Source organism: Caretta caretta, chromosome 8, assembly GCF_965140235.1.
Source record: "Caretta caretta isolate rCarCar2 chromosome 8, rCarCar1.hap1, whole genome shotgun sequence".
Lineage (NCBI taxonomy): Eukaryota > Metazoa > Chordata > Testudines > Cheloniidae > Caretta > Caretta caretta.
In genome coordinates, this window is record NC_134213.1 from 62,095,983 (window position 1) to 62,122,848 (window position 26,866).

The 26,866-nt window shown below is 41.3% G+C and overlaps 1 long non-coding RNA gene across 2 annotated transcripts in view; it reads left to right on the top strand.

The window, feature by feature from the left end:
• LOC142073013 (uncharacterized) overlaps window positions 1-26,866 on the top strand; it is a 153,972-nt gene that overhangs the window by 73,789 nt on the left and 53,317 nt on the right. The window contains exon 1 of one of the 2 annotated variants that reach the window (XR_012669670.1): window positions 19,097-19,437. The exons of the other annotated variant lie outside the window; for it this stretch is intronic. This is a non-coding gene — a long non-coding RNA (uncharacterized LOC142073013). Of the gene's footprint in view, window positions 1-19,096; window positions 19,438-26,866 lie in introns of those variants that run through there. 2 annotated transcript variants of the gene reach the window in all.

Here is a 26,866-nt window from a genome sequence, read left to right on the forward strand (position 1 = left end):
ACAGAATCAGTAATCTCATCATAGAAGGCGATTAGATTAGTCAGGCATGACCTTCCCTTGGTGAATCCATGCTGACTGTTCCTGATCACTTTCCTCTCATGTAAGTGCTTCAGGATTGATTCTTTGAGGACCTGCTCCATGATTTTTCTGGGGACTGAAGTGAGGCTGACTGGCCTGTAGTTCCCAAGCCTTCTTCCCTTTTTTAAAGATGGGCACTATATTAGCCTGTTTCCAGTCATCCGGGACTTCCCCCGTTCGCCACGAGTTTTCAAAGATAATGGCCAATGGCTCTGCAATCACAGCCGCCAGTTCCTTTAGCACTCTCGGATGCAACTCGTCCGGCCCCATGGACTTGTGCTCGTCCAGCTTTTCTGAATAGACACAAACCACTTCTTTCTCCACAGAGGGCTGTGCTTCTCCCCATGTTGTGATGCCCAGCGCAGCAGTCTGGGAGCTGACCTTGTTCGTGAAGACAGAGGCAAAAAAAGCATTGAGTACATTAGCTTTTTCCACATCCTCTGTCACTAGGTTGCCTCCCTCATTCAGTAAGGGGCCCACACTTTCCTTGGCTTTCTTCTTGTTGACAACATACCTGAAGAAACCCTTCTTGTTACTCTTGACATCTCTTGCTAGCTGCAGCTCCAGGTGCAATTTGGCCCTCCTGATTTCATTCCTACACGCCCAAGCAATATTTTTATACTCTTCCCTGGTCATATGTCCAACCTTCCACTTCTTGTAAGCTTCTCTTTTATGTTTAAGATCCTCTGGGATTTCACCGTTAAGCCAAGCTGGTCGCCTGCCATATTTACTATTCTTTCGACACATCGGGATGGTTTGTCCCTGTAACCTCAACAGGGATTCCTTGAAATACAGGCAGCTCTCCTGAACTCCTTTCCCCTTCATGTTAGTCCGCCAGGGGATCCTACCCATCCGTTCCCTGAGGGAGTCGAAGTCTGCTTTCCTGAAGTCCAGGGTCCGTATCCTGCTGCTTACCTTTCTTCCCTGTGTCAGGATCCTGAACTCAACCAACTCATGGTCACTGCCTCCCAGATTCCCATCCACTTTTGCTTCCCCTACTAATTCTTCCTGGTTTGTGAGCAGCAGGTCAAGAAAAGCTCCTCCCCTAGTTGGCTCCTCTAGCACTTGCACCAGGAAATTGTCCCCTACACTTTCCAAAAACTTCCTGGATTGTCTATGCACCGTTGTATTGCTCTCCCAGCAGATATCAGGAAAATTAAAGTCACCCATGAGAACCAGGGCATGCGATCTAGTAGCTTCCGCGAGCTGCCGGAAGAAAGCCTCATCCACCTCATCCCCTGGTCCGGTGGTCTACAGCAGACTCCCACCACTACATCACTCCTGTTGCTCACACTTCTAAACTTAATCCAGAGACACTCAGGTTTTTCTGCAGTTTCGTACCGGAGCTCTGAGCAGTCATACTGCTCCCTTACATACAGTGCTACTGCCCCACCTTTTTTGCCCTGCCTGTCCTTCCTGAACAGTTTATAACCATCCATGACAGTACTCCAGTCATGTGAGTTATCCCACCAAGTCTCTGTTATTCCAGTCACGTCATAATTCCTTGACATCACCAGGACCTCCAGTTCTCCCTGCTTGTTTCCAAGGCTTTGTGCATTCGTATATAAGCACTTGAGATAACCTGCTGATCGCCCCTCATTCTAAGTATGAGGCAGGAGCCCTCCCCTCACAGACATTCCTGCCTGTGCTTCCTACCGGTATCCCGCTTTCCCACTTACCTCAGGGCTTTGGTCTCCTTCCCCCGGTGAACCTAGTTTAAAGCCCTCCTCACTAGGTTAGCTAGCCTGCTCGCAAAGATGCTCTTCCCTCTCTTCGTAAGGTGGAGCCCGTCTCTGCCCAGCACTCCTCCTTCATGGAACACCATCCCATGGTCAAAGAATCCAAAGCCTTCTCTTCGACATCACCTGCGTAGCCATTCGTTAACTTCCACGATTCGACGGTCCCTACCCAGGCCTTTTCCTTCCACGGGGAGGTTGGACGAGAACACCACTTGTGCCTCAAACTCCTTTATCCTTCTTCCCAGAGCCACGTAGTCTGCAGTGATCCGCTCAAGGTCATTCTTGGCAGTATCATTGGTGCCCACGTGGAGAAGCAGGAAGGGGTAGCGATCTGAGGGCTTGATGAGTCTCGGCAGTCTCTCTGTCACATCGCGAATCTTAGCCCCCGGCAAGCAGCAGACTTCTTGGTTTTCCCGGTCAGGGCAGCAGATAGATGACTTAGTCCCCCGGAGTAGAGAGTCCCTGACCAGATCCTGAGCATGAGAGCAAGAACTAGCCAGCCAACCATGAGAGAGGGAGAATGCTCAGAGCCCTGGGCCACCCTGCCCAATATCCCATTTCTTGCCATAGCTATCTCTGATGCTTCAGGGGAAGGAGATTAAAAATCCCTTCCAGAAAATGGGAGGAGATCCCTTCCTGACCCCCGCTGATGGCCAGCTGAAACTGTGAAGCATGCATGATCTTTAGGAACCTAAGACATAAACCAGAGGTGAGTCCCAGGGTTGTTGAGCCCTGGCCCCACCATCACACAATGTAGCCGGGCATACATCACTCCTCAGTCATACAATCACACTCATAAATTTGTCCAGCGTTCTCTTAATACTAAATAAGTTGGTTGCCCCAACAGCGCTTATTGGGAGGCTGTTCCAGAACCTCATTCCTCTGATGATTAGAAACCTTCTTCTAATTGCCAGCCTGAATTTCTTCACTGTCAGTTTATATCCATTTTTTCTTGTGCCAGCATTGCCCTTTATCTTAAATAGCTCTTCACCCTCCCTTGTATTTACACCCCCCCCCTCATGTATTTATAGAGAGTGATCATATACCCTTTCAGTCTTCTTTTTGAAAGACTAAACAAGTCAGGTTCTTGTAGACTCCTCTCATAAAATAAACCCTCCATTCCTCTGATCACCCTACTAGCTCTTCTCTGCTCCTGTTCTAGTTTAAATTCATCTTTCTGGAACATGGGTGATCAGAATTGTATGCACTATTCCAAGTGAGGTCTTACCAGTGCCTTGTACAATGGCATTAACACTTCTCTATTTCTACTGGAAATACCTTGCCTAATGCATCCTAGGATAGCATTTGCCTTTTTCATAGCCGCATCACACTGGTGGCTCATAGTCATCTTGTGATATGCTCACACAGACAGGTCTCTCTCCTCCTCTGTTGCTTACAGTGGATGAGCCCCAGTTGTGGTAGAAATTTTTATTATTACACCCTAAGTGTATGACTATTGAATTTTGATGCCTCCCAACTTTGCATCATAAGCTAATTCATTAGCACACTCCTACTTTTTGTCCCAAGGTCATTAATAAAATGATTGTGTAAGATTGGTCCCAAGACTAATCCTTGAAGAACTCCACTAGTAATCTCTCACCAGTCTGAAAATTCACCTTTCAGCACAACCCATTGCCTTCTCCACTTTAGCCAATTCTGTATCCATCTTACAGTGCTTGTACTGATCCCCATCTTTTTAGTCTTTCCTCATATGAAAGCTGTTCCATATATCCTTGATAATCTTTGTTGTCTTTCCCTGAACATTTTCCAGTTCCACTATATCTTTTTTGAGATGGTGTTACTAAAACTGGACATGCTACTCAAAGTGCACACCATGTACACCAAAGGGCACATGTTACTGCACACCATGGATTTATATAGATTTAACAGATTAAACAGATCAAAGTACTGATAAGTTTGTTGTTTCTTTGTTAGCAGCCATTTTTAATCTCAGCAGAACTAGTATGAGGATGTGTTGAAGTGAGTCAGTCACCAAAGGTTTGAAAAATAGAAAAGATTGAAATCGGAGCGGTGATCAAGAACCTCCATAAGGAGGGTTTGACCCTCAAGGAAATCCATAAGGACATAGTGGCAACATTGGGGGATGATGCTCCTTCATATGCCACAGTAAAAAACTTGGCTGCTAATTTAAGCAAATAAGAATCAGCACTGAGGGTGGAGCCAAGGTCAGGATTTTCCAGAGAGGCCACCTCACAAGAACAAGTTGATGCAGTTCACACGATGGTGATGAATGAGAGATGATCAACAGTCAGCCATACAGTTGAAATGATAGGCATCAGCAATGGGTCAGTGCACATCAGCCTCAATGAAGACTTGGGCCGGAGAAGATGGGTGCCCAGAAAGTTAAGTGCTGATCAGAGGAGAGAGCAATTTGACATTTCCAGGGAACTTCCGGGGGGAGGGTTCAAGCAAACCCCCCAAAAATCCATGAGCAGAATTGAGACTCAAGATGAGACATGGGCTCACTACTTTGATCCTGAGACCAAATAGCAGAGCATGCACTGGAAGTACACACAGTCTCCACCTCCCAAGAAATCCAAGAAGATGGCATCAGTTGTCAGGACGTGGCCACAGTTTTTGGCACTGGAAAGGAATGGGTGATCATGACTCTCTATGTCTCAAGAGGTGAGACCATCAGTAAGGGGTACTATGCTAATGAACTGCTTCACTTGCAAGAAGCCATAAAGAACAAGTACTCAACTCAGCTTTTACAGGAGTGCTGCTTCTCCAGGACAATGCTTCACCTCACACATCTCAGGTTACAGTGACCACAGCAACTAAATGTGGCTTTCAACTGCTTCCCATACAGCTTATCCACCAGATTTGGCTCCCTCAGACTTCTACCTGTTCTCCAAGTTGAAAGAAGATCTGTGTGGGAAGAGTTTCAAGGGTGATAATGAGGAGATCACAGTAGTAAAGTAGTTTCTGGACATTCAGGAAAAGAACTTCTACAAGACGGACATAGCCAAACTGCAGCTGCACTGGACTAAGTGCACTGATGTCAAAGGGATCGGCAGCCTTTGGCACGCGGCCCGCCAGGGTAAGCCCCCGGTGGGCTGGTGTGGTTTGTTTACCTGCCATGTCCACAGGTTCTGCCGATCACAGCTCCCACTGGCTGCAGTTCGCCGCTCCAGGCCAATGGGGGCTGCGGGAAGTGGCGCTGGCCGAGGAATGTGGTATTTCTTGTGGTATTCCATTATACCTTATTACATTATCTTCTAGCTGATTTTCTTGCTTCCATGTATTGAAACCAGATCTGAAGATTTCACAAGTCTCTCCTAACTTTCTCCCCTCATGTCCTAATTTAAAGCCTTTCTTATCAATAGCTCGAGCCTTAATCACAAAAAAATAATACTGCGTTCATCAGTTGAGAAGAGTCTTCTTTCTGTAGATGCCTTCCAATAGCTGATCCCTAAACCTTCCTCCTAGCACCAATCTTGAGCCATCTGTTGATCTTCATTACGTTGTGACACCTGCGCCCGCCTTCTCTAGGGAGTGGAAGTATTCCACAGAGAATCACCTGAGCTTCTACTTCTTTAAGTATCTTACCCAGCTGGGGATAGTTGTGCTTGATCTATTCCCCTGGAAATCTTGCAGTGTCATTTGTCCCAGCATGCAGCATAATTGGTGGATTTCTCTCTCACTCTCATCAGGATCCTCTTCAGCTTCATGTCCGCATCTCCTATGCTTGCTCCTGGCAGAGAGCACACTTTTCTGTTCTCTGGATCTGGTGTGCTCTGACAGGCCTGTTGATTCTTCTGAATATGGAAGTCTGAATCACATAGACCTCTTCCTGGTATTGGTATGAATCTGTTTTATGCTTGCGTTCTCTCTCTCTCTCTCTCTCTCTCTCTCTCTCTCACACACACACACACACACACACACACACACACACACAATCCCCTGTATATCATCCCCACTTTTCCTTAAGCTCCTATCTCTGGCTATCTCCATCATCTCCTCCTTTCTTCTTCAGTTCAGGGACTGGCCTCCTTTCTTTTCTTCCTCACAATCCCATCTTCTGTCTGTTTATCCTCCTCATTCCCCTGTGCAGCAAATCTTTTACTCAATTCGGTTTCACCACCACTAGCTAGCTGGTCTCTTCTGCTGCCTTGTCCTTGTGGTCACATTCTTCCATCAATCGTCCTCCTCTTCTGGCAGTCGTCCCTCTAGGACCTTTTGTTTGGCAGGTGTCTGCAAATCATGAGTTGTCTGTACCACCTTCTCTCTTTTGGCATTACACCTTCAAATCATCATCTGGATTCCATCATTGTCTCCAGCTGCATTTCTAATCCTTGAATCTACTCTGCCATGAGCTCTATCAGATGACATTTCACGCATAAGTAGCTTCCAGCAGATACCCCTTCAAGGATGATGTTCATCTTCAGCTTCTGCATCTGGCCATCTTCTTTCTCTTCTCTTGTCCTTGAGTCACTTCTATTGCTGCCTCTGTAGCCATCATTGTCTTCTCTTTCTATTTAAACTATTTAAACTCCCACAGAAACTCTGCTGTTAGCTGCCAGCTGTTTGTTGCACTCGTGCATGCTAATGACTGGCTTTTACACCTACCCAAACTAGATCTGTGCGGCCCCCCCCCGCCCCCATTAAGGGTTAACAACAAGCACTGAATCAAGTCACATACCTGGAACAAATAATTCCAGAACAGAACACAAAATCGCCCCTCTTCTCTCAGGCCAAACTCCCACAGAAACTCAGCCGTTAGCTGCTAGCTGTTCACTGGAAATATGGCAAAAAAGGTACCATCACCCACTACAGGTAGCTAAAGTGTCGGACAGCAAAATATCAACCCAAATCTTTGAAAAGGCATAGAATTGTTTTAGGATCCTGTTTGTACCATGTATTAAAATAAAATAAAAACAGGTATAATGGCAAATATGCTCTCATTAGGTTATTAGTAACCCTCGCTTTTTTCTGCATTCCAGAAGCCACCAGAACCCTTCAAGAACAACAACATATATATGTAGCAAGTCCACATATGATTATATGTTGCATATAGTTAATAAATCTATTTCGACCCCAATATGCCCATGCAGTTCCTTCATGTTACACAAGTATACAAAGAGTAAAGGACATAACAATAATCCTATGGCTACAGTGAATACTTTCTGTTTATTCTCCATTCACCCACAAAGTGACATTTTTCTTGCATGGCTGCATAATGATCTCTGGTTTGCGCTTAGGAATGGTCCCTAGCTCTGCCTCCATTGTGTGACCACATTATGCAAAGGAGACCCCTCCTATTCATGCACTGGTTGATATGATCACTTACCAATGAAGGTTCAAAGTTCATCTTAGCTATGAGTGGTGTAGGGGAATGCGCCTTAGTTGTAATTCACATGCTAGGAGCTGACTTGGGTCTAAAATGATTTATGCAGGTCTATTGTTCAAAGTTTGCAATACAATGTCAGTGACATGTGGTCTGATCACTTCAACTCCTAACTCAAAATTTCTCCTCTGGAACTTCTGAAATGCATCCAAGCCTGATAAGTATTTTTTGAGATGTTTATGAAACAAAAAAGTATTAACATTAGTTGAGAGACAGGTCAATATATCCATCATATCAGGACAGGAGCTCGCAGAATTCCACTCCAGAATAGGTACCTCCTTGTTTTGGACAGTACTTTACCAGCAAATCTCAGAAAATATGTTTGAGCTGCAAAAATCATTCCTGTCTTTAAAATAATAAGCTAGGTTCATTGTAAATAATTCTTTTGCTTTACAAGGCCTCCTGCTTTTCTTCCTAGTGCGCTTTCTACTGTGCTATACTAGTTACCTTTTGGGTCCGATAATAAAAGTGGATTGATTAATTAGTGCAAATGTATGATGATCATCACCAGAAGAAATAAACATAAAACACAATGGATTTATAACTAATCAATAATTATGTACTCTGTTCTGTTTTTCACTATGCAGGGCATGTTTAATGGCATCATTATCATGAAAATCAAATTACACCACAGCTGTGTTAATTATGGAGACAGATTAAAGCTTCAGTCCTGTTCATTTTAGTTCCTATTTAAGTCATGCTTTTGTGCCATTTCTTAGAAATAGGAAAAAAAAACCCTCTTTTTGTGTTTCAATTAATATTGGTGTACAAAAAATTCTGATTATAGTAGCTTCCTCAAGTGTCTGAGACCAGCTCTGCATTCCTTGACTGTATTACTGTGAAGCATGGAAGATTAAACACAGATTTAATGATATATATCCCTGCATTTGGATTTAATCTGTGCCTGAAGATATTTTGATCTAAATTACAAAATATATTGCAGCTTCACAAGAGGCAGCTGCAACCAGTTCATTCTGAACTACGTAAATTTGACTTCATGTAATATGGAATGGGTAAAATTATTTATGACCCATTCAGTCACAAGTTCTCGGTTTGGACTGAAAAGAAGACTATAGATTTGTATTCTTGTTTTACTCCACTGTTCCTTCTCCCCCTTCCTCTCAACCCCAGGCAGTGACAGAGAGGAGTATGTAGTCCCACTAATCTGCTGAATTAAAATACTACTAGGATTAAATGTCTCAACTAGATTCTTTTAAGGCACATATTTGTATTTGTAAGTAAAGTTAGAGATGGGTTCTGACCCAAACTGTGAGTGCCACATTTTGGGAATGTTTGTATGTTTGAAATCCAAGCCTTGTTCTGGACTTGAATTTTACAAATGGTCTGTAATTTTATAATGGGCTGGCTGAGCCAAAACATTATGGGCAGGTCTATGCTATCATTTAAGTCAATCTAACTTACATTGCTCAGTGGTGTGAAAAGGTTCCCCTCACTCCAGCGACCCAAGTTTTGCACTGTTCACACTGATACTATGTTGGCAGGAGAGCATCTCCCACTGACCTAGCTTCCACTTCTTGCCAAGGTGGAGTAATTATGCTGACAGGAGAGCTCTCTCCTGTCGGCATAGTACATCTTCACCAGACGCGTTACAGCGGCACATCTGCATCGGTGCAGCTGCGCTGATGTAGCACTGTAGTGTAGAATTGCCCTAAAATATAAAACTCAGAAGACCTTAATAAACACCTTTTAACCTCTTCTCTTCGCATCAACAGTCTGTGGTGGTTTGTGTGGTTGACTATACTATCCTTCAAGATGAAATGCGCAGACAAGAAAGGGCCCTACTCATTTGTCAACTGATCGTCAATAAATATATTAAGCATGATATTTCAAAGAAATAACTTTAAATAGTCTTTTTCTCTGCTGCTGGGAAACAACTGTTTGACTAATAATACAATCAGAAGATTTTATTTGTTCAGTGGAGCCTAATGTTAACTGTTGAAAACAGTTTACAATTTCTGTGATAATAAACCATTTGCTTAGATCATTAATGGTGAAAAGAATCAATAACACAAGCAAACTAACTAACATCTTGCCAAAAAATGCTTACCTTTAGAAGTAATATTTCCAAACTGCCTTAAAAATGGCTAAGTCTATTATTCTTTATCTAATGAGTGACTTTTCAGAGACTCTTAATGAGGTAAGACCATTGCACTGTTCAATACTGTCAAGGTTCCTCCCCCACTCTGAACTCTAGGGTACAGATATGGGGACCTGCATGGAAACCTCCGAAGCTTACTTTTACCAGCTTAGGTTAAAACTTCCCCAAGGTACAAATTAATTTTATCCTTTGTCCTTGGAATATCCACTGCCACCACCGAACTCTAACTGGGTTTACTGGGAAACGTAGTTTGGACACGTCTTTCCCCCCAAAATCCTCCCAACCCTTGTACCCCACTTCCTGGGAAAGGTTTGGTAAAAATCCTCACCAATTTGCATAGGTGACCACAGACCCAAACCCTTGGATCTGAGAACAATGAAAAAGCATTCAGTTTTCTTACAAGAAGACTTTTAATAGAAATAGAAGTAAATAGAAGTAAAGGAATCACCCCTATAAAATCAGGATGGTAGATACCTTACAGGGTAATTAGATTCAAAACATAGAGAATCCCACTCGGCAAAACCTTAAGTTACAAAAAAGACACACAGGCAGAAATAGTCATTCTATTCAGCACAATTCTTTTCTCAGCCATTTAAAGAAATCATAATCTAACACATACCTAGCTAGATTACTTACTAAAAGTTCTAAGACTCCATTCCTGGTCTATCCCCGGCAAAAGCAGCATACCGACAGACACAGACCCTTTGTTTCTCTCCCTCCTCCCAGCTTTTGAAAGTATCTTGTCTCCTCATTGGTCATTTTGGTCAGGTGCCAGTGAGGTTACCTTTAGCTTCTTAACCCTTTACAGGTGAGAGGATTTTTCCTCGGGCCAGGAGAGATTTTAAAGGGGTTTACCCTTCCCTTTATATTTATGACAAATACCTACTTGTAGACCATGCTGTTTCAGACCAGAATTGAAATTTATCAAGGCCAGTCTAGTTGGCAAAATCATTGGGAAGCAATGCATTATCAAATAGCTTTCCAGCCACACAGGGCAGGGAATTGCTATTGATAACAAATGTTGCTAATGTTTTCCAGCAAAAGACATTCTGAAAAAAAGTAATGGTTCTAATGTTTTCAAGTGGCATAAAAGCAGGGCAAAAAAAGAACTTAAACGTGTAGGGCCAAATTATCTGCTCTCCATTGGCTTCAAAGGCTCACAGAGAATTTGGCCCTTTCTTGGGGTGTACACTTTGTAACATAATTAGCATTTGCACAATCTTGGCCAGATCCTGGTTCCACTGAAGTAAGAGAAAATGTTGACGTCAATGGAAGTATGACTGGGACCTCCTTTAGTTAAATAATTGTAGAAAGGGTACTGTGGTCTGGCATCTGCTAGAGCACCAGAGAAGGGGAGAGTATTGCATTTCCTTCCAGTAAAAGTTTGTATTAAGTTTTTTTTATTTCATTTAAAAGTGGTTGAATTATTGTCTTATGCAGAGGTGCAAGTATTGAGAGTGGGGATAGGGGATAGGGGGATAGCAGAGGACCTCAGATTCCAGGACTGTCAAGCTGGCAGAATTCCTCTGGGTGACATCCATGCACCCCTTGGACTGCGTCATGGAGCAGTGAGTGCTGTCTGGGGTTCTCTGGTCAGCGTTGCCATCTGGTTATCTCATTTTAAACCTTTGAGTCCACTCCTATTCCTGTTTTTTTTTTTTTTTTTTTGTCCCACACATTGTTTTCTGGGCTCAATAGCTCCTTCTGTTCTATTCAGGTTCTTATACTATGCTCATCACCATAATATCTGAGCATCTTCCAGTAGTGAGTTATGGAACATCACTAATATCAGTCATGTGTTTGTTTTCTCATCCTCTCCCGAGGAGGAGAAGTGTGTGCAGGGCAGTGTTTTATTTTGGAATTTTTCTAGACATATGTACATTGCAATATGTTTGTCAAAGAAGGCAAGGTCACCAAAATGCACCTTTCACTTGGAGCAAAAGGTGGTGAGGTTTGTGATGGTCCTTATTTCCTGTGGGAGTTTATTTAACAATTTTAAGCTGGTCCCTAAGAAAACTCTGGCCCCTCTGGATCTCTTGTTTTATACATTTGACCCCGACTCCCATTTCTTTTGCGCATGTGTGTGTGGTTCCCTCTCTTCACTTGATTTTGAGGCTCTGTGGCTCCTCCTTTGTTTGAGGGCATTGGCCTTTTGTCCCTGGTGGGATTAGGCCCACTGTTCATGGAATCTAAATAAATAGGCTTCCAGAGTTCAACTGGGCAGTGTCCACTAACTCCTTGGATTCCTTCTTGGTGCATAGTCTGGGGTTGTCTGCTTAGGGTTTCTTTCTGGATCCCTCATTTTGATTCTGGATCTGTACCCCTATCTTTTTGTTATCATTCTTTGCCTCCTGTAATCAGTTATGTTCTTTGGCCTGTCCTTCATCTGAGGAGGCAGACCTTTTCACTGCTTTGGTGGGCTCTGCCTTCCAATCCCAGGATTTAAATAGGTTGGTACCTTTCAGGAGCCTAACAAAGTTAAATTCATTTTTTTAAATTGTGTTTTTTAATAATAAAGGAATGAAGATAGCACCTAACAGAAAACATAAGTACATTAAAATACTCTTGAAATTTATTGCTAGCTTAGTCAATTTAAATAATGTTACTTAATTTAAGAAATAAATCATGTGAAGAAAGGGGGGGGACCTTGCTACCCTAGTAATTATGCTTAAATAATGGAGGTAATTTCAGCATAGAATTACTTATATTAGTAAACTGTCATGTAATTCATTACACATAACTGTTTGACATAATTGAATTAGCTATATCTTACTGAAAGCAAACAAATGTTTTGGGGTTTGAACAGTTTTTGATAGAAGAATTGAGGATAGTGGTGGAGAAGAGAAGAGAACTATGAGATGCCGCCAGTTTAGGGCTTGGTTCTGCAAGATGCACTGCACAGCCAGATGCCGAAGGTGCTGTGTGTGAACATAAGGGTCTGCCTTAATAGAACTCATAGATTTAAGGCTAGAAGGGACTGATTTCTTAATCTCATCTAACTTGCATAACATGCTGTGTCATTTTGGGATCTGCCCAGCCAGTAAGGAGTTTGGTCACCATCTGCCTTGTAACCCCAAGTGTCTTGTGGCTGTGCAGGTTTGGTTCAGAGCTCTGACCCCAACAACCTGACAGCAGACTACAAGGCTCACCCTGGTGTTGCCCAACTCGGCTACTCCTTGCAGGCCGACCATGGTACTCTTCCAGCCCTCAAATTCGCTCCAAAATCATCCTACTGCAGGGGCCAGTCCCTCTCGCTGGACTCTCTCAGAGAAAGTGTTAGGTTTTCTTCCTTTATGAAGACTGTAAAACACTCCATTGTGTTAGCTTTCTAGAAGTACACACTTTACTGAATTTACACAGTCCTGATGATTTATAATGAAAGCCAAACGAGTTTATTAACAAAAGAGCATGAATTAGGTCATACCAAGTAAGGGAAATAAAGGTAGAGATGGTTACAAGCAAATAAAAGTGAAAACACTCACCCAAAAGTCTAAAACTTAATCTAGCAAGATACGGTCTTTGTTCAAGATGGTTTCTCTGTCTCCTTTCAAGCTTTTGCTGGCCAGGAACCATCATGGGTATCAAATGGCTTCTTTTGTCTTCTAAGGTGAAGGATAAAGATGGAATCGCTCTATCTACCTGAGGGATGTCTTTTAACTTACAAATCAGGAAGGTGTCCTGGGGATTCTCAGTCTCTTGTGTCTCTCTGGGGTGCAGGAGCAGGTTAATTCTCTGTCTCTTGAGTTGAGGATCAGGATAATCCCTACTGGTTTAGTCTGATGGCATTGTTTACCTGAATTTACATATTAGGAGTAAACCCCCATCCTTTTGTCTAGGACAGGCCTGTTTATCACTTTTACCTGGTCTTAAACATGTTCCAGTAACATTATACAGAGAATTCATAACTTCACATTTGCAATGTGATTTACAATGATATTTATTACCAGCATGTTACTAGCTTTCATATGATACCTCACAAGGCATATTTTGTACAACTATCATTGTAGTATTGTGTAGGGTGTCAATACAGGGATGCCTAGGTTCATACATGTGCCACAGGATCTCACTCAGTGATTTCTGCAGGATTAGGGCCTTAGAATGCAGTCAAATGTGGCAGCCATTTTGAACTCCACTGCACCTCCTCTAGCAGACATACATGTTGGTGCAAAGTGTGTTAATAGCACAATGACAAAAACAAACAAACATGTATGAGGACAAGGCTAGCAGTACTTGTCTTGGAGAAAATGGGCTGGGCAGGCTAATGAGCACCGTGCCAGGAGAGCAGCACATGTATGAGAGATATGCTTTATTAAACACTTATTTTTCATACTTTAAATGAAGCAATAATTCTAGTTATTTGTAGATAATTTAATTGAAATTAGAGATGTAAACATAACCATGAACGTATTTACTTTAAATGCTTGTCTAATTTATTGCAAAGCAAAAACAAATTTACTTGCAGAGAAGTGACAAGTTCCACACTTAAATTAAGTAATTCAATTATCCTAATTAGTAATAGTTTTACTTAGGAGATGGCAGAGCTAAATAAACCTACTTAGTGGTGGCTGAGGCAGACAAATGTGGAACCAGAGATATTGTAGTTCTCCAAATTTTGGGGTGGTCAGGCACCATCAGTGTTAGAGATGAGCTGGGTTTGAATTACCTGCTCATTCTGGCTCCCTGCTGCTAATGTTCCTGTCATCTTCATTTGTGTGTTTTATGTGATTAGGCTGGAATTTTCAAAGGAGCTTAAAGGAATTAGGTGACCAGCTCCCATTGAAATGAATCTAACTCCCTTAGGCTACTCTGAAAATCTCAGCCTTAATGCTTGTGAAAGGTACCAGGGAGACTGAAGCAGGAGAACAGAAAGACAGCGACAGTGCAGGGTTCTTCAATCCTAAACTGGGGCAACCATTTCTGAGAGAGAGAAATAAGATCAGTTTCCATGAACTTTCCGCCCTTGGTGCTTCTCCTGAGACTTCTAATGAAATGTGGACACCTGTTTGCTGAGAACTGGACTTAGACCAACAAGTTCACATAGGCCACCAAACAGCCATCACATGGTACTTTTTGTTCACCATTGACCTGAGTTGGATTTGAACCAGTGATCAAGAGTTTAAAGTTTAACTGATTTTATGTATATTTATCTTCATGTATACAGTGCACCTGTTCTCTGACTTCAGGTGTACAAGGAGAGACATGTGGGCAGATTCCTTTTCAGGACTGGATCTTAAGTGACTAGAATCAGAAAACAGCAAAACTGACTATATCACAAAGTGCATAAACAAACAAACTGAGTAAAGAGAAAAAAATCTTTAATCGCTTTCATTTGAAGTATTTTGGGCGTTACTAATAACAGCGTAGATACAATTTTACTCCAAATGTGCTTTTTGAGTTGACAACAACCTTTTAAGAGTGTTTTTGGGGGAGATCCGCTGCACGCTTTCCTGTTTTGTCCTTCAGGTCTGACTCTCTCTTTTTTTGCTTAAAGTCCCATATAGGGGCTTAATCCATTCTCCTTTCTGTATGTGATACCTCTAGGAGAAAAATATTCTCCCTAAAAGTGCTGACTTTCTTCCTGTATTTGTCATAATCTCTCTTGGCCCCCATCTTTCCCTCTTTTGAGTGGGCTTCCTGATGAGATCCTTCTTGAAGCATGTGTTCTGAATGACATCATTAGTGGTGGAGTGATCTCTTCCGAACTTGATGCTTCATTTCAGCAGCACAAAGTTAAGAGTTCATGCTTGCACAAATGTACATGTCCTGCTGGCACTCAGACTGAAATTTCCACATTCCCTTCAGAGCAAACCTAACAGACACGCTAATACTCTGTATGAATGATAAGCTAGCCTGTTGGTTAGCACAAAGCCTGTTGGTTAGCACAAATCCACAGCTGTCAAAATAATCCATATTATATTCATTGTTTTGACCACTGAGAGAAGTCAATGATGCCATTTCACTCCAACTGAAAATCTTTGAGCATTGAGGGGATTTTGAGTAAGTCTTTGCTGGCCTGACGTATTATTTTACTCCTTAAGTAGGTCCCATTGAAGACGATGGTGTTACTTGAAGAGTTAGGTTCTAACCAATATGAGTAAGGGTATCAGAATATGCTCCTTTAATATTATGTAAAATAACCCCAAACAGACTGTTGCTACATAGAAATGGAGCGGATTTTTCGGTTTCTTCATTTTATTTTTCAGGGCCTGAATTGACCTGTTCGTTGATCTGAGATTTTAGGGGGATACTCAACACGACAATCACACCTTAAGGGTCTGATCCAAACCCCATTCAATTCAATGGAAAAAACTCCCATTCTTTTGAATGGGCTTCAGGTTGAGCCCATGTAATCTCTCATAGTTTGAACTCCCTTAAGGTGTGCATATCTCACTATGATCATGTCTTTTGGAATGTGTTGTTCTATTTATACTGATTATCAATGACATTTTAATGGGAATGTGGGTGACAGAGTGGATTATAGAACCAGCCTTTCACCTCTGGAGAGCTGGGTTAAATTCTATGTACAGTTCATTGATCCTATGCAATCTTTTATAAAAGGGCTAAATAATACATGCTGTTTGCACCATGAAGCTGCAACCTTGGATTGCTTTCATGAGAAAAGGGAATCTCTGTAGCACCAGTAGGAGCCTGGAAATTTAAAATGAAGCTTATAAAGTTTCTTATAAAGCCACTGAGACTCTCCTATCCCAGGGTGGGCTGGTCTTTGGGGGTTCTACAAGAAACTGAGAATTTAATTTTTTTCTTCTTGTGGTGTTGGTAATGGGGAACATGGAAGAATTCTGCACCTTTCTGCATAACACTTCTAGCCAAGGAGGTCTTCTGTGGTTCGTACAGATAAATGTTAGTGTTGCATAAGTACAGATTTTCTTAGCAGCCCTATTGATCTATCTCAAGAAACAGAGAGGGGGAAATGAGGATGAAAGAAAATTGCTACAGAAGGGAAGAGAGACAGTCACCATAAATGTAGCATAAACAACTTTCTTCACTTCTTGTCACTTGGACTTAATGATGATGAACAGACAGAGCCCAAAGCCTGTCGAGGTGGAAAATTCATTGCTGCACATTTTTCCTGACTCATTATGAAACAAAGGTAAGTATTCATGCAGAGAAAAATATATTTTTGTTAAAGTTGCATTTACTAGAAACATTAGGAATACAGCATGCTCATATTTCCATCGGTCAGCCATTTTTTATTCAGCATAGATTTTGTTTCCTCCTCATGTAATCGTTAACACCCAAGCCTTTGTACAAAAGTTTATTAGATTTCATTGATTTGGGGAGAGTTTTTGGAGGTCTGTACGCTTATAGGCAGAAACCCCTAATTTAGAAAGAGAGGTACCTTTTGGGGTACTTAAATTATAGCATTATTGAATGAAATGTGTATCTCACTTCCTGAACTCCCAAAAGGAGCCTCAGAGAGTTTCTTGACAGGAACCACATAGATATTCTTTTTATAACCACCTTCCCAATTTGTATAGTATATCACTTCACCAAGAGATGTCAAAACATTCTACAAGAGCTGAACAATAATCGTCGTCTTGGTTATATGTTCTGTAGTGTAAGACTAAAGATTGAAAACAAAAGGAATCCAATTGAGGCTGCAATTTTGGTTACTAATTTCTTACTCTAATGTGTAACTCTAATGATTTTTAAACATAAATTGCATGTCATATTTGATATAGTAGACTATTTGGGATTAAACCAAGCCAAGCATACAGTAACACTGCATGGTCTGAGTCAGTAGGATTCATTCTACCACAAGTACCCGATGATCTTGCCCCTTATAAATCAGATTTCTGTCTTCATGTCATTTAGCCCTGATTCTCTCCAGGCCTTTACTTTCACTTTGGCTATTTGTGTTAGGTACAGATTTGTTTTTCTTTATCAGGGAGTCTTCAGTTTTGATTTTCTTTGAAGTATGGCTGATGTCACTTACCCCACTTTAAAACAGAACAAACTCAAAACCATCCCATACACTAAAGCATAAAAAAGCAACAAATTCTCTAGTATTCTCTGGGCAGGGAAGAGCGCTCCAGAGAGCTGGTGCTAAATGTCTCGAGAAAAGACCATCCTCGGTAGCCTGCTTAGTGCTTACTCATTAGAGGGGAAATCCTGGCCCTATTGAAATTTAATAGCAAAACTGCTAGTGATGTCAGTGGGGCCAGGATTTCACCTTAGGACAGCATCAGGCTGGTGCTTAGTGGCTTTTAGGGAACTGCCTGATTAGAGAGGGACAGATCAGACCATGAGTACAAATGATATTAAAGGTCAAGGTCAACACCATGAATATAATATGGATTTACAGTGGCAAACCAGTGTAACTGAGCCAGAACTAGAGTTACTTTGCTTGCTGCGTCTGGTGCAAGTCAGAATTCTTACAGCAGCACTGTATATTAGCTGTAGTCTGTTAATTGCATAATCAAGGAGATAATCTTTAAACCGTTTAAGTGGGAATGAAAGAAATGTGTGAATAAAGACAGTTGCATCCGTAAGAGGGGGTAAAGGGGATATGCTCTGGGAATGTGACTAAAGCTGTGAGGTATATAGGCAGCTCTAGTCAGAGGGGAAACGAGATTCAAATATCAGAACAGTTAGGCAGGACTCCTGAGTTGTTCGTTATGGAGAGGAATACATAACAAAGCTACTGAAAGACAGTGAAAGATATGGGTGCTGGAGGCTGGTGTCTAGACAGCACAGACAAAAAAAGTTCTATTATGGCTGAATGAAGTTATTGGAAGTACATTCTTATCTCCAAGATTGTATAAGGCTCTTAGCACTAATTTTAAAATAAATCATTGTGATATTAAAATAGCATAGAAATTCAAGACCTTGCTAGTAGATCAAATTTCCCAGTGGGAGTGTATATAGATCAAATGTGATCTGAGGACACAGATATCCAGAACAAGAGATTCAGAGATGCTAATGCCAACCAGCTGTGTTTGGATAAATGACTGCTTGTCACAATCCAGGATGTGAGTGGTCAGGCCTTGTGGTTGCAGCAGAGACAATCAGAACCAGAGCTAGGAACCATGCAGGGGAGCAGGGCTGGAGCAGACTGGGTAGTACAGGAGCAAGGTTGAGAATAAGGGAGGATCTGCAAGGCCAGGAGCAGGGCAGGTACAGGAGAAATGACAGTTGTTGGCATGTGCACTGAGCAGCCAAGGATCAGTTGTTACTGTTGGGCTTAAGAGCAGGATTGCTGACTTCTTCAGCCAATCAGGTGGTGTGGTAAGCCACAGCTGTGGCTCAGCTGTGTTCATAGGCTACCGGAAGACTGGGCAAACACAGCTGCAAGTCCTTATTCCTGACAGAGCTAAGCTCAGAATGAACAGTTAAACACAAGACTACAACTGTCTCGTGTCGTCTGTTTATATATAAAACAACTACGGTGCAGAGGATGAAAAGTGCATCCCACAAAAAGAAAACTTGGTGCAAAATTTTAGGCTCTCTCAGTATAGGGTACAAAATGTGTGGCTCCGTCTTCTGCTCTGCTTTGAAATCCTAGCTGTGTGTTTGTGTCATCCTGACTTCTGCTTTTTCAAATCTTACTCAAATCCTTCCTTTTGTGAGCCTGAAGACCGGTATACCTTCTGTACAATGCACTACACTGAGCAAAGCTTTATCCCCCTCAGCTTTAGTGAGCAAGTTGCACCTCATGCGTGCATGAACAATGTACCTACTGCACTTTGAGCCTTCCTGAGCTTAACGCTCAGAGTCCAGTTCCCTCCTTCTCAAGCATGGTACCATCCCCGTCCTGGGTGACTCCTTTCTTCCTAATGACCCTTTGATTTCTCATCTTCTCCTAGGGTCTCTGGATGAATTTTTGGTCTTTTCTTAGCTCTTGCTAGATGCTATCTTTTACTGCTGGCGCCCTCTCAAGTCTTCACACTTGTTCTCAGTCCCTCTCTCTCCTATATCAGATGCTATGTTGTTTGTTGCTGTGTTTAAGAGCTTTATTTCCCTGGCTGAAATGATCTGCTTAGAGGGCTCAGTGCAATGCTACAGACCAGTGCATTTCTGCAGAGGAAGCTGTTTCCCTTTTGTGACTGACAGGAAAAGATCTGGCTGCTTGAAACTGCCATGTTACACTCTGTGTGTTGAATGGTTGAGAGGTAAGTGTAATTTGGCAGTTGCAATGGAGGTTTTCTGATTTAGAAATAGGCTTGCTTTCAAAAGGGCTTTTTATCAGTTGGATTTATAGTGTTCAAGGAGAGTTTAGAAAAATAGAGAGGGTTCCCCTATCTGAATCTTTCTAAAGCTGTAAGGATCCTTTGGATTCTCAGCTAGTCAGGGGGTCCAAGCTCAAATTCTTTTGAGTCCCTGCATTGCTAATGCTCATAGAAGTGTTTTAAATCCCACCCTTCTAGCCTTTTAACTATAATATATTCTTTTAAAATTCCATGCCATTTGCAGCCCCGCGGAGAATGGAAGGTGATGATGGCAGGATGTGTGGGGCTTGATGATAATGTTAGGTTTTCAGAAGAGCTCAGCACTCTTAGCTTCCTCTGGAGCTGTGGGTGCTCAGCACCTGTGAAAATCTGAACCATAGGGCTTCTAACTGAAAGTGGATGTTAACATTCCATTTTCTGTGCATGCCACTGAACATTTAAGGAGGGAGGTGTTTCTGCTCATTAGGCTGACATTTGTACGTATCAGTTCAACTGCATAATGTAACTGTGAATCACTATGGGTGCGCGTTCTCTCTCTAAATCCTTCCTTGGTTTGTTCTGTTGGTTAATATGACATAATAGTCATACAGATTAAAAAGTACATTTTACTCAAGCTTTGTCAACACTAGAGAAATTTTGTAAAATTGTCCCACCTTTGCAAACACCCGTTTTGCTCCACAAACATTAGCAATGTTGGGAGTCCTAGTGTGATGTGGTCTTCAAAATATTAGTGCCAACTAGTAACACATCTATACTTACTGGGCTTTACATCAGTGTCAAAATTTGCGCTAAAGGCTTCTGGTGCAGGATCAGAGCTTATATTTGTGTCTAGAAGGAAATTATCCTTCTTCCCTTCTCATCAACGTCTTCCCTGTACACTGGCACTATCCTTTGCAGTTCAGTGGAAGCTAGCACCAGCTGGTGACCTGGGTACTTTAGTGATATTTTCCATTTCCTGGTTATTGGATATTTTCTCTGCCTAGATTTGCCAGTAGCATTGCCACCTGTCCAGGATTGTCCCTTTTTTGAGGTAAATGTCTTGGAAAATCTGTAAGGGTGCTCAGTAGACACTGCCAGCTATCCCGTTTTAGGGGCTTAGGACCATCCCGGATGTCCTTCAGAGGTGACCACTCTAACTGCCAGTAGAAGGAGGTTTGCATTCTTAGGTTTAATAACAGCTACTTTTAGTGTTGAAGACCTTGTAAATTTTTAAATCTATCTTTGTTTATTTCAGATTCTTGCAGAATGCTCAGTTATTAAATTAAAACATATTAAGATCCTTGGGGTTTGATGTTAATTGAATGATGAAGAATTTTAAATGCTGTTATCCTGGGCATATTAATATTTATACTACTAATAGCTGACTTATTTCAAAAGACGTAAAACCATGTTTTATTTTTTATGCTTTATTTTGTCACTAAATAACAGTATATAGTAGATTAAATATGCATTATCCATTCTACCAAGTGCATAGTGAAAGTGATTGTGGACTTAATGAAAATTTGGAGTCATACAAGCGATATTTATATATTTACTTACTTTTTGAATTAGAGTTGAGCTGGAACCAAAATGTGAAATCCAAAGATTCCAGACAATGCTAGGAGTTCATAATCCAGATATGAGTTTTCCAGCTAGCCCCTATCCCTTGAACCAAAATCTTGGATTAGAACATCACCAAACAAACATACACACTCTATTATAGTAATTTAAGGAATTATTTTAAGCTTAAGAAAAGAAAAGTGTATATATAGAACATGGGGAATATATTAATTTTCTTTGTTTATATTCACTTTCCAACTCAGTAATTTAAAGAGCATTCTAATAGCTCTGACAGTTCTACTGTATTACTCTGGCACATAATAATCTCTTGTGTAGTTATTACATGTTCAAAATTAACAGCTCATCACTTACAACACAGGCGGAGTGACATGCATGTATGGTGCCTTCTTTATATCTAAATCTTTGCTTCATCTAATATAATACAGACTATACTTGTACTGTGTACTTGTACAGACTATGTAACTTGACTGTCTGTGAATTTCAAGTTCATATTGAAACAAGATCTTGAGGCTTGGTACGCATACTCATTTTAGGCCAAAGAGAACAGGAGGAGGAAAAAAAAATCCCAGATTTGAATTATGCTCTTTCCATTAGAGATCAACAAACATCATGTTATCTGATTTCAACTATTCAAGTACCTTTTTCAGCTGCCCACTTAAAATAATGCCCCTTCGTGCTTGAAATTTTGGTATTCTTTTTCTCTGTGGACTGTTGATTACAAAGCCAACCGAAATTTGATATGTAATATATCACTAAATACTCATCATTCTAACAGTTTACTAAAACATGTAAATTTCTTCCATGAGTTGATCATATTGGATATGAGGCCTCCAAATTGGACAAATTAAGGTGGTAAGAAGTCACCATCTATTATTTAAGACATTTTAGCCAAAAAAATTGTCAAGGATAAAGATAATTGTCATTGGATTGCTGTCAGCTTGTAATTCACACATTCAAGCACACTAGATAGGGATAAGGATGGTATATTTAACTTTCTTGGTTCAAAAATAGTAAGGAGAACCTTACCTCATAAGAGGATAAGTACTTGTTAGGGCCCTGGAGAAATCCTGACTATCAAGGGGTTTTATCTGTCTCTTGAGCAGCCTGTCTCTTTAATGTTCCAGTCCACAATGCACTGTGACCCTGTCAGATCCTAAACTCATCCCTTGAACCAGGCACTACCAGGATCTGGGAGTACTGTGAAGATGGAGGTGGGGGGAGGAAAGTATCCTATTTCTCTCTATCCAACCCGCTGTGGCTGATGGAAAATGCATAATTTCTGTGAATGTAAGAAGTATTGTGTCCACTTCTCTTTGCCATGACAGGGTTTTGGATATTAGCGTGCGTGTGGAGGGGTAGAACATGAGAAAGCAAAGGGAATAGGTAAGGAATGCTAAAGGGCTGAAATGGAAACGAATACACGTTATCCTCTATTTTTAAGCTTTACAAAGACTAAAAAGCTAGGAAAAAATGAATTGTGCATGGTTAAATCTTTGTCACTGCAGAGGAGGATGAGTAAATTTTTTCACCTGCTCTGCCAGCTGCACTGTAGAGTTCTCAGATCTAGATGGATGCATGTAGTGGTGGCAGCCGACCACCCCACCAATCTATTAAACAGAGATATCAGGCATGATTGATTAAATTTGAAAATGGTGAACTGTTGGTCTTTGTTTGACAGCTTTCTTTTGTGCGTGTGTATGTTTGCAATATGTGGGGGGACTGGTCTCTGCTTTTGCTGAATCTGGAAATAAAGAGAAAATAATGGGTGGAAATCTCTTCTCGGTTATGTCCATGCAATTTTATTGAAGTCCAGAGGGTTGCACTGGGGTAAGAGGAAGCAGAAGTTGACCTATTGTTTTCAAAATTTGTAAAGATTCCTTGTTGACTTCAAGAAAGTAGCTGGTGATGTGGTGAGTTAGGATTATGCTACTTGGCAAAAGGTATGTAGGCATCCAGTTCTTCTTTTGGACATGTGTTAAATGAAGACGTGCATTCAGTTTAGCACCACCACATTTAAAACTAACTTTTGGAGCATCAGAAGCCCTTCTAGCATGAATAAAAATAACAAGCTATATTGCGTGATACAGGGTTTAACAATATAGGTGTCAGGAAATCGTAATCTATCTGATTTTACAGTGTCTTGGAAAATGGAACAATTTTTGTGATTAAGCAGATGCCTTGTGACCACACCTATCATCAAAGCTTTATTCATTGTAACAAATATCTGGATGCAAACAGGCACTAATATTGTGGTTTGGCTGGGATACATTTAATGTGGGTGTTCAAAGATCTGTAGGAATAAAATTCCAGTTCCTTGTAAAGGAATCTTCTTTTGCTAAAGTGATGGAGACCTATGCTTTCAGATCAGAAAGTCTAGAGATCATTAAATTAATTGATCATGGCTATAGAGATTGATTACAGATGGTTCTGTTTGAATTCATGTGAACCTGAGATATTTGAGGATGAGCTTTGTTTAATTCAAGGGAATAAATGTTGTTGTTTATGCATAAGTTAGCCCTCTACTTGGGTGGAAGATTTGCCTGTTTGTGATTTTGTCTCTCTCTCTCTCTCGTGGTTTGTTCACAGAAAATAAATGCAGGACATATTTTTCAGATTTAATTTTTTGGTTAAAAAGCTATGGGGCTTATGTTATTTTTATTAGTATTTTTTAAAATGTAAGGTTTTACAAATGCACATTTTTGGGTTTATTCAAGATCTGTGGAAAAAGGTTTCTCAAAAGACCCTAAAATTATTTAAAAAACACTAATTCTAGCTCCGAAATGAAGTACCCTGCATAATTAGTGGTGTCTTCAATGCTAGTTCTATAATGCTATTTTGTTCAAATAGCAAACCAGTGTTTAAATAATAATATTTGCATTCATTGCAATTTTGAGGTCAGTGGTGGCAATGGCAGGAATTCAGTCAGTTCTTTTGTGTGTCATAAACATACAGCTAAGGGTAGCATACGATCCCTCCTTGACCTGTAAGGGGTTAAGAAGCTCAGATAACCTGGTTGGCACCTGACCAAAAGGACCAATAAGAGGATCCTTTCAAATCTCTGGGGGGAGGTTTTGTTTGAGTGGTCTTTTGTTGTTCTCTCCGGGACAGAGAGGAACAGGGCAGGAAAAACCATCTCCTAAAACCCTACCTGAAATAAGCATCTAGATTACAAAAATTGTAAATAAAGCAAGGAAATGCGTTAGATTATCTTTTGTTTTAGCTTGTGAATTTTCCCTATGCTAAGAGGGAGGTTTATTTCTGTTTTTGTAACTTTGAAGTTTTGCCTAGAGGAGAATCCTCTGTGTTTTTAAATCTTATTAGCGTGTAAAATTACCTTCCATCCTGATTTTACAGAGATGCTTCTTTTACTGTTTTCTTTATTATAAAGTTCTGTTTTTAAGAATCTGATTGGCTTTTAGTCTCCTAAAAACCCAAGGGTCTGGTCTGTGGCACCTTGTTTACCTATTTGGTTGATATATTATTCTCAAGCCTTCCCAGGAAAGGGGGTGAAGGAACTTGGGGGGATATTTTGGGAAAACAGGAACTCCAAGTGGTCCTTTTCCTGAATCTTTGTCTAACTCACTTGGTGGTGGCAGCGATACCGTCCAAGGACAAGGAAGAATTTGTGCCTTGGGGAACCTTAGCTGGTAGAATTAAGCTTAGGGGGTCTTCCATGTGGGTCCCCACATCTGTACTCCAGAGTGGGGAGAGAACCCTGACAGTATGTTTTGGAGGGAGAGGTCCAACAGGGGCAGATGGAGCTGAAACAGCACTCAAGGTGATTTTTTTTTGCGATAGACTTTTAATGGTCAGACAAAGCCTCTTATGTGCAAGCTACCTCTTTTCCGGCACAGTGAATTTGAAGCACTGACTTTCTGATCATCCAGTGGTGCAATGCTATCCACAAAGAATCCAGGTTAGATGGTGGCTGGCACATGAGGACGCATACCTGTTTGCACTCTTGTCATGCCTTCCATTTCTGGATCTCAAAAGTACTTCATGCGGGTGGGCAGGAATCATTACCTCCATTTTAGACACGGGAGGTTAAGAGGTACCCAAGGACACAACATAACTGGGAATAGAAATTACATCTCCTGACTTCCTGTTCTGTATCTGTATTCAATGGCACATGCTGCTCCCACTATCTGACCTATTCCAAAGCTCCTTGAAGTCAGTGGAAAGACTTTCATTCATTTCAGTGCGGTTTGGTTCAGGTCCATGATATGCAAGTTGCATATTCAGCACTACCTGGATAGTATTTTAGATTTGCTCATGTGTGTAACTGTACCCCTTTAGCTGGATGGCCTATAGAAGAAATGTATTGTAATGCCACTGTTACTGCAAACAGATTTTCATTTAATTCAAGTGAGAGTAGCCTGTAGTTTTTGGAGTAAGTATTCTTATTTTTATTCCTCATCCTGCATGGCTTGTGATGAAAATGTCTAGTTGTACCCACGGATTTGTTACAACATATTGATCAAGTCAGCTGACTTAGTATCTGGTCCAGTGAATGTTCTTTTGGAACATATGCCTTATTTTATTATGCTGCCACCCCTTGAACTAAAAGAGCAGTGTCTCTAGATAGTTTGCTATGTCAGCAACATATTTCAGGGCATCTGAATTTGATATGACCTACATTTTGCTCTCAATTTAACTTTAGTGGAATTCCTAGAAAATGATGTAAACACTGAATGTAGGAGTGTGACAGATATGACAATATCGTGTAATACAGGGGTGGGCAAACTATGGCCTGTGGGCTGGATCCGGCCTGTGAGATTGCCAGCCCCCATGGCACCGCGGGCCCTGCACCGCTCCTGGAAGTAGCTGGCAACACGTTCCTGTGGCCCCTGGGGAAGGGGGAGTGGGCAGAGGGCTCCATGCGCTGTCCTCGCCTGTGGGTTCCACACCTGAAGCTCCCATTGGCTGCGGTTCCCCGTTCCTGGGGCTGCAGGGACGTGGTGCTGGCCGCCTCCGGGAATGGTGCAGGGCCAGGGCAGGCAGGGAGCCTGCCTTAGTGGTGCCACTGCCACCCCAGAGCGGCTTCAGGTATGCGAAGTATAGGCTTAAATCCATCACTATTCAGCAAAGCACTTTAAGCATGTGCTTGAGTCTCATTAATTTCAACGTGTTTGTTAGGCAAGTGCTTAAGTGCTGTGCTGAATTTAGGCCTAACAGAAGAAAATAGCAGAGGGCACATAATACAGTGAATGAACCTAGAAGTTCTCTAGTATCTTCTCAGCCACCAGGAAAAGGAAGCAAGATCTGTTCCACCAAACTCCTCTGCTCTTAGCCCCACTCCCATTGTGACAGAAAAATAAAGCTTAAATTTTAATGGCAATTTTGCCATTTGATTTCGGGGATGGCAGGATCAGGCCTATTGTGGCTGATATTTTTGGAGTCCTTATTGCAAATCTATGGCACATTTACCAGTTAAAGATGACATGCCATGTAATGGTTCGTTTGCTATCATAGTTACTTATCATTGATGAATAGCACTTTACCGGTATTAGGATAATAAAGTAATTATTCCTGGACAGTAATGGATAAATCCCTTGAGATTCTGCCACTCTTGTATTCTACACTTTTTTACTTGAATTTTACTGAGGAAAAGGGGCTTGGAAGGGATCTACTCTTGCTGATAAAATGAGTTTATTGAACCTCAGTTTGATACATTTTGTGTAGAGTAAATGTGGGTTCACCTTTGTGTTGAATGATCCCAGGAGAATCATATGGAAAGGGATAGGGAAAGGAAGTGAGTCAGGCATTAAGCTATTGAATTGCAACTAATAGGCATTTGTTCGATGGGTCTTAT